The sequence below is a fragment of the Neomonachus schauinslandi genome, chromosome 1 (genome assembly GCF_002201575.2).
Source record: "Neomonachus schauinslandi chromosome 1, ASM220157v2, whole genome shotgun sequence".
Classification (NCBI taxonomy): Eukaryota; Metazoa; Chordata; class Mammalia; order Carnivora; family Phocidae; genus Neomonachus; species Neomonachus schauinslandi.
The window spans coordinates 153,905,828-153,914,143 of record NC_058403.1 but is presented as its reverse complement, the minus strand read 5'-3'; the positions used below and the strand labels follow the sequence as shown (position 1 = coordinate 153,914,143).

The following is an 8,316-nucleotide window of genomic DNA, read 5'->3' as shown; positions in this document are numbered from 1 at the left end:
GCGGCGGAGGCCGGTCCGCACCGCGGTCCACGGCCGCCGCGCCCGGCCGCGCTCCGCGCTCGTCCCTACCTCAGCCGGCAGGCAAGCGTCCGTCCGCAGCGGCCGCGGCGCCGACGACTCCCTCCCGGCCGCCGAATCCCCGCACCCAGCGCTAATCATAATACCGAGCGGGCGGCCGGCCGCGGGGAGGGGGTGGGGCCGAGCTGCGCCTGCGCGGCACGCGCGTCACTGTGACGCAACGCCGGGGCGGGGCCACGGGAAGGGCGGGGCCGACAGCACCTGCGGGTTCCAGCGCGCGGGCTGCTGGAGGGCATCCTGGCGGCGTCTCACCGCAGCGAGTCTGGGCTTTGGCTCGCGGTAGGAAGCAGGCGAGGCGCCCGAGGAGAGGGGATGGTGAAGGAGGAAGCACCGGGGATATGGGACAATGGCTGAGAAAAGTAGCGCGAGCTGTCGGGAGAAATCGGAGGGAAGAGACAGTGTGCGCGCCGACTGCGTCCTGAAGCGGGGGGCTGAGGGCAGCACGCACTTTACCCTTTTAAAGGTTCGCCGCATTTCCCGCCCAAGTTTAAGCAAGGGGAGGGAAAAAATTAAATATACATTCATATGTATATTCATACGCATATGAATATGTTCTTTTTCTCTACAGTTTTATTTCTTGGGAACCCAATTTGAAGGAATTTTGTTGACTTTGTTGCTATTTAAACAAAAGGAAAAACGCCCACCATCTGAATGCAGCGCTGGCTTTAAAGGTCTACGGGAGACACTAGCCGGCCCCATCAGTTAGCTGCCTCCACTGGAAACCGCCTGGAAAAGCAAAAGGTCGTGGAAAGTATTAAAGCATATGAAGTCCGGGATTCAAAACAGCAGACCTTAACCGTGGTTAACTAGATGGTTCAGCGGCCTGGTCACCAGGCCAGCCGACTCGGGAAGGGAGCTTAACCAAAGCCAGAGAGGGGTGCTGGAGGTGGGGGGTGGGGTAGGGGACTGACTCCCACCTTTGAAAGCTTGTCTTGCAATGCCTAATCAGCTCTCTGAGGTTACTAAAAGGGAGAGCCAACAAGCCAGGTGCCGGGTTTCTCCAACCTGCTTTTCCCCTTCTGTTTCTCCTTTCTTTCCACCCTTCCAATAAAAGACACCTAGTGAAGAAGGACACAAGAAAAAGTAAATATACAAATAAAAGCTGCTTAGATGCTCCAAATTTGATTAAATTGATTGGGTGCAGAAGAGAAATCTAGATGGCTTTAGCAAATGTCTTTGTTGACCTGCAAATGTCAGGTTTTGGTTTTTGTTTTTTCAGACTTTCTCCACAGCATCAATTTTACATGTCTGAAGATGATTGAAAAGTAAGAGTGGATTGCCGGGGTGGGGGGGGGCGCAAACCCTCAGGGTGATAACATAAGGTTTTCTATTATAAGGGGACTCCCAGTTACCCTAATGCTCTAGCATGGGGTGATGGATCATTGACTGGAGAAATCCTTAGGCTCTAGGCCTCAGGCTGGGCCTCTACCCTTTAAGGATGAGTCAAAGTCCCAGCTCTGGGATCACTCTGATTTAGGAAGACCATAAAAGAAAAATCTCACTTTGATGCTGGCATTCTTACTCTAGCCATATGTTAAGCAGTAGCTCCTTTGTGGAATTCGGTCCTTTATTACTGGGAAGTTGGAAGACTATGCACTTTTCCCCTCAGGGAGGTATCACTATTTAGGGAACCCAGTAAAGGGGAAAAAAATACTACTCTAATGGTCTCCCAAGGGAATTCCAGTGGTTGATAGCCTCTGCCACCAGGCTTATGGCCCCTGAGATGTAACAGTAACCACAAAACAACGGCCATAATAGATAAGCCTTTGGAAAAGAGTATTTATATTGTTGCCATGTGACTCAGGTTTTGACTAAAATCTATAAGGGTAACAAGGACATATGAATAGCAAAACAATAAAAAGGAACAGAATATTAAATTGATTCGAATAACATCAGGGATACAGTTGGTACTGGCCACATGGTAAATCATTTATTCATCCCCCGTGTTTCTTCGGAAGCTAGAGTGCTGCTGGCAAGAACATGACCCATTTTCAGTTCCACACCATAAATGTGGTAACATGATCTGATTATGCTTAGGCAATATTTAAGAATATTCAAGTGCAAATTAATATATTATTACTTAACTTTGAATTTAAGCAAATATGTTTATTGTTAATGAAGAAACCCCTCCTCCAAACTGCCCTGGGGCTTTCTCCAACACAGACTGCTTTTTTAATGTTAAGTCTTTTTATGGACCCATAAGCTTTAATTAGATATACAGCACTCTACAAAATGACAAGATGGAGCATGCAGGTTTGTATTACAGTCTCTGTGATTCAGATCTCAAACATAACATAATGCCACCAATTTAAAGAAGAAGTTGTTTATTGGAAGGCAACCAGGGAGATGCTACGAATTAGTTCAAGATGTGAAAAGCAAGCAGATTCTTGAAAGAATTGCAATTTTCATCTTGGGACACCCTCCCCCCACACACATACACACAAAAAGCATCATATTGTCTTCTCCAGATATTGTTAGTTTTCATAATTTGTAAAAAATTTAAAATAAATATATTTAAAGCAATAGATATTGAGTACTCATCTACAGTTCAGTTTCAAGGTGTGACATGGTAAAGATGTTCATTTACATATTTAATTAGTCATTTTGTACATTGATACTCGTGCATTTCTAAATCCTGGCTTCATCCCCGTAGGACCAAAATAATACTTCATTGGAATGGCCCACAGAGTTCCTGAAAGACTTTCCCTTACCACCCCCTTGGCATCAGCACGTTTCACTTTTGTATCTCAGATGTCAGTTAAGGCCAACCTGTGTGTGTGTGTGTGTGTGTGTAATATATTTTTGATAGTTGCAAACAAAGATTGAAAATGCCAGCCCTTAACTCTGTTTGCAACCTGTGACCTAGGAGATATGCCTGTCATTGCCTGGCATTGAATCCCAGCCCCATCACTTAATGCTATATGGCTTTGGGCAGGTTGCTTAACTGTTTTCTCCTCTATAACACTGGGATGGCAGTGATAATGATACCTTTCTTATAAAGTTGGTATAAAGCCACTGGTAAACTTGCTGTAAAGCAATGGTTCTCAAAGTGTGCTCCCTCGACCAGCAGTATCAGCTTCTTCTGGGAACTGAATCAAAATGCAAATTCTCAGGCTCCGCTCCAGATGTACTAAATCAAAAACTGTGGTGATTCTCATGCAAGTTAGAGTTTGAGAACCACTGTTGATGGGATTAAGTGAGTTTATTTGAAGTATTAAAACAGTGCCTGGGACACAGTAAGTGGTATATTAATGAGTATGTTTAAATGAGTACAATATGATGTTGCCAAGATTTACAAAGTTTAATTTAGGCCTAAAGAAGCATGCCCATGTTCTCTGGCAAGTAAACTCCTTCTTAATCCCATGTCCAAAAGCTTTAACATGGCCTGCCAAACCCTTCATAATGTGGTCCCCACCTTCCTTTCCTGCTTTTTCTATTCTCCATGTGTGCCACATCTCCAGCCTTCCCTGTTCTCAAACGGAACTGCTTTTTCACATCTTCAAGACTTTGCCAATTCTGTTCCCTCTGCCTGGAAATGCCCCTCTTCCCCCCACTTCCCACACTTGCAGTCTCCTGAATTCCTGCTTATGCTTCAGAACCTAACTGCAGTGTCCAACCTCTTCTGTGGTGCCCCAGCCCGCACCCAGTCAGAGCCAAAGACTATCTGGACCCATATCTCCCTGCGCAACCCACTTAGAGCATTTATCATTGGCTGTTGTAATTGTTTACTTTCCCATTTTCTGCCTTCGGCTCTTCAACTCATAGAGAAGGATTTTATTTCATTTAAAATTGTATTCATGCCACTTGGCCCTGACGTTTCAAGAGGGCGGCCCAAGGACTTATACTACAGACTTCGGGTATCACTGCAGACTTGGGGTATTTTTTTTTTCACAAAGATCTTTTAAGAATTTGAACTAGTTGTGAGCATTTTAAAATTGGGAGATTTAATTTTTATGTTTAATCACTTTATTGAGGTCTGATTTGCATATTGTAAAGTTCACCCAGAATACGTGGTAATTCAGTGATTTTTAGTAAATTTACAAAGTTGTGCAGCCATCACCTTAATCCACTTTTAAAATATTTCCATCTCTCCCAAAAAGTCTTCTCATGTGTATATGCAGTCATTCACACTCCAATTTCAAGTCCTCAGCGACCAGTAATTTGTTTTCTATCTCTGTAGGTTTGCCTTTCTAGAAATGTTATATAAATAGAATTATACAATGTGTAGTCTGTGGTGTCAGGCTTTTTTCACTTAGCATAAGATTTATCCATCTTGTTGTTCATGTAGTTGTATCAGTTCATTTCTTTATATTGCTGAATAGTATTCCATTATATAGATAAACTACACTTTATTTCCACATTTTTGCTATTGTGGATAATGCTGCCATACATAATTATATAAACTCTAAAGGGGGACATGCTTTCATTTTTCTTGGGTATATTTCTGGGTCGAATTATTGGGTCATGTCATAACTCTTTAACATTTTAAGGAAGTGACAAATTATTTTCTAAAGTGACTTACTATTTTATATTCCCATCATCAATATATGAGGGCTCTAGTTTCTCCACATCCTTGGCAACACTTGACATTATTTGACCTTTAGGTTATCACTATTCTAATAAAAGTGTAGAGGTATCTCACTATGATTTTAATTTGCATTTCTCTGATGACCAACAATGTTGATCATATTTTCATGTGCTTTCTAGTCATTCATATATCTTCTTTGGTGAAAGATCTATTCGAATCTTTTGCCCATTTTTAATTGGGTTGTTTGTCTTAATGAGTTTTAAGAATTTTTTACATATTTCAGATACAAGCCGTAATTAGATATATGAGTTGCAAATATTTTCTCCCAGACTGTGGTTTGTCTTCTCATATTTTTAATGATATCTTTAAATGTGCCAAAGTTTTGCATTTTGATGAATTCCAATTTATCAAATTTTTCGTTTTTATGAATCATGTTTTGGATGTCATATCTAAGAAATTTTTGCCTAAGCCAAAATCAAACGATTTTTCTCCTGTGTTTTTTTTCAAGTTTATACTTCAATTTGACAATTTTGTCTATAATCCAATTTGAATTAATTGTTCTACATGATGTAAAGTAAGTGTCTACATATTTTATCAATTAATTCATTTATTGCATATGGATAGTCAATTGCCCCTGAACCATTTGTCAAAGAGTATCATTTCCCAATTGAATTGCCTTGTCACCTTCATTGAAAATCTATTTACCATAATGTAAGGATTTTCTGGACTTCCTATTCATTTCTACTGATCTGTATGTCTATCCTTACACCACTGTGACATGGTCTTTGACTACATTAAGTTTTTAAAATGGGCAGAATAAGTCCTCCAATTATGTTGCTCTTTTTCAAAATTGTTTTGCTATTCTAGGTATGTTGCAATGCCATGTAAACTTTAGGAGCAGCTTGTCAATTTCTACCAAAACAGTTTTTTTGGAATGGGATTTTTATTGGAGTTGTGTTGTATGTACAGATCAATTTAGGGAGAATTGCCATCTTAACAATAATGGGTCTTAACAGTTCATGAACATGGTATATCTCCCCATTTATTTAGATCTTTTAAAATTTCTGTCAGCAATGTTTTGTAGTTTTTAGGTGTTACACATCTTTTTTTACCCTTATTTCTAAGGGTAATTTAGGTAACAAAAGATGTGTATTTCTAAGGGTAACAAAATAGCACTTTTTAGTGCTATTATGAATTGCATTATTTTCTTTATTTCTAGGTTGTTCATTATCAGAGTATAGAAATGTTGATTTTTATATCCTTCAACATTCTCACTTGTTAGTTCTAGTTGGTGTTTTCAGATTCACTAGTATTTTCCAGAAGCAGGATCATATCATCTGCAAATAAAGACAGTTTTATTTCTTCTTTTCCAGTCTGAATGCCTTTAATTTCTTTTTCTTATCTTCTTGACAGCCTATAACTTACCATATGATACTGAATAGAAGTGGTTAGTTCTTCAGGTTGCCTGGCTCCATCAGTAGAGCATGCAACTCTTGATCTCAGGTTTGTAAGTTTGAGCCCCACATTGGGTATAGAGAGTACATAAAAATAAAATCTTTTTTAAAAAAGTGGTGAAAGTAGATATTCTTGCTTTGTTCTCAAAAACTCATTTAGTTTTCCATTATTAAGTATGATATTTGCTATAGATTTTTCTTAGGTGCTTTTTATCTGTTTGAAGAAATTCCCTTATATTCAGAGTTTGTTGAGAGTTTCATCATGAATGAGTGTTGGATTTTGTCAAATGCTTTCTCTGCATGCATTGACTGTGTAGGTTTTGTCTATTACATTAATATGACACGTTGCATTAAATAATTTTCAGATGCTAAATCAACCTTGCATCCCCAAGATAAATTCCACTTAGGTCATTGTTACATGCTGCTGCATTTGATCTCCTTATATATGTTCATGTGGCATAATGTGATGACTTCAGCCTCAATGAGCTTGGAAGTGGATTCTTTTCCAAAGCCTCTAGTTAAGAGCCTGGGTCCAGCTAACACCTTGATTTGAGCCTTGTAAGACACTGAGCAGAAAGCCCTCTTGAGTCTGCCTGTACTTCTGATCTACAAGAACTGTGAGTTAGCAAATATATGTTGATTGGGCTGTTAAGTTTGTGATAATCTGTTACATAGCAATAGAAAACTAATATACCAACTTAGTCCAATTTTACTCTACCATAGCTAGAAGTCCAGCCTCATGGCAGAGTTAATTTTAAAAATAAAATCAAGATTTCTGGCCCTCTTGAAAAATGGGAAGATATTACAACTTGAGATTTGAATTTTTCACATGTCAAACCAACTGTTAGAGCTCAGCAATGGCTTTCCCCATCCTCCTTATTAGCCAGGGCCTAGGTCCTCCTTCATCTGTTCTGGTGCTTCAGCACAGGCCTACATCTCTAATTACAGGCCTGGCCCTGGGACATCTGAATCTGTAACACCTGATCAGCACATGCCCAACTTAATGAGCCCAAGTGCTCAATCAGCATTTGTTGAATAAGTGAACCAAACCACAGAACCAGTGATATGGGGGAATTTTACATAAGAGTGCATGAATGGACAGTTAGGATGTCTGAGGCTGATGGCAGTATACCCTTCAGTACACTCAGGGGGATTTCTGAGCCTATCTGCCTGAAGGAGATTCCCTGGAAGTCCCATGGATTTTCACATGCATCCCATTGGCCCTAAGTATGTCATATGGCCAGCCCTAGTTCCAAAGGAGGCTGGGAAATGTGGTGTTCAGCTCCTCACCTGCCACCTCCACCCCCACAAGGAGATCAGATTCTGACAGAAAGGAGAAAGGAGAAGATACACACTGGGTTAGTGGCCAGCAGTTTCTATACCTAGATCATGAAAAAGGACAAAACCAGCACCCCAGAGACCTTCTTGTGCCCGTTCCCTATACGTGCTTCCCCCCAAGGGTAACCACTTTTGACTTCTTATACTCTTGCCTCTTCTTCAACTTCCTATAAATGGAATCATATAGAGTGTGTTCTTTTGTGTCTGGCTTCTTTTGCTTGCATCATGAATATTAAAGAAAAAATAAAACTAGTATCAGAACAACTCAGGTTTTCTAATATGAGACTCATTAGCCTCGAGGAAATCAAGATTGTCAGTGATGGAATTATCCACTTCCATTCCTTGAATTAGTTATCATTTGCCCTCAGCCATGGACAGTCCAGAAAAATGACCAGTAGGAATAGTAACAATGTTTTTCTTGTGGAAGATAGTAAAAATATTTTTAAATTACCTCTAAATGTGTGGACACGGAATGGATGGTCCTAGTGCTGGTGGGAGTAGTGTCTTAGGGCCCCTGTTAGGCCAGGCCTTGGCTTTCAGTTGCTGGATTGTTAGGAGGTCATGGACAGGTGGGGTGGGCTCCTCAGAGAGGAGCCAGGACAGCCAAGGCTACAGGACTGTGAGGCTCCAGGGAGTCAGTGCAGAATAAGCTCGTGTGTCGGTGTCAGTGAGTGCTGGCTGCATGTTAGCCCTTCTCTTCTCCAGAACAGTGCAAAGATTGAATGGCTTCTGTGAACCTGTAGCCACAAGGTATTCTGGCGTCATATGGATCACTACAGCTCAACGGAGGTGTCTGTCATGATGAAAGTGAGACTGCTCTGTCCCCATGCAGACAGGAGATGGGACACTTGGCCACACAGATCCTACAGTGGGAGTTGGCATCTGATAACTGAACGAAGCTGAGCCGAGCCATCAGGG

The 8,316-nt window shown here is 41.1% G+C and overlaps 1 protein-coding gene across 2 annotated transcripts in view; it reads right to left on the bottom strand.

Annotated features, from left to right (window-relative positions):
• SNRK (SNF related kinase) overlaps positions 1-189 on the bottom strand; it is a 56,533-nt gene extending 56,344 nt beyond the window's left edge. For both annotated transcript variants that reach the window (XM_021677583.1, XM_021677584.1), the window contains exon 1: positions 70-189. The gene's annotated coding sequence lies outside the window, so the exon portion shown is untranslated. The remainder of the gene's footprint in view (positions 1-69) is intronic.
• Positions 190-8,316: the final 8,127 nt, after the last annotated feature.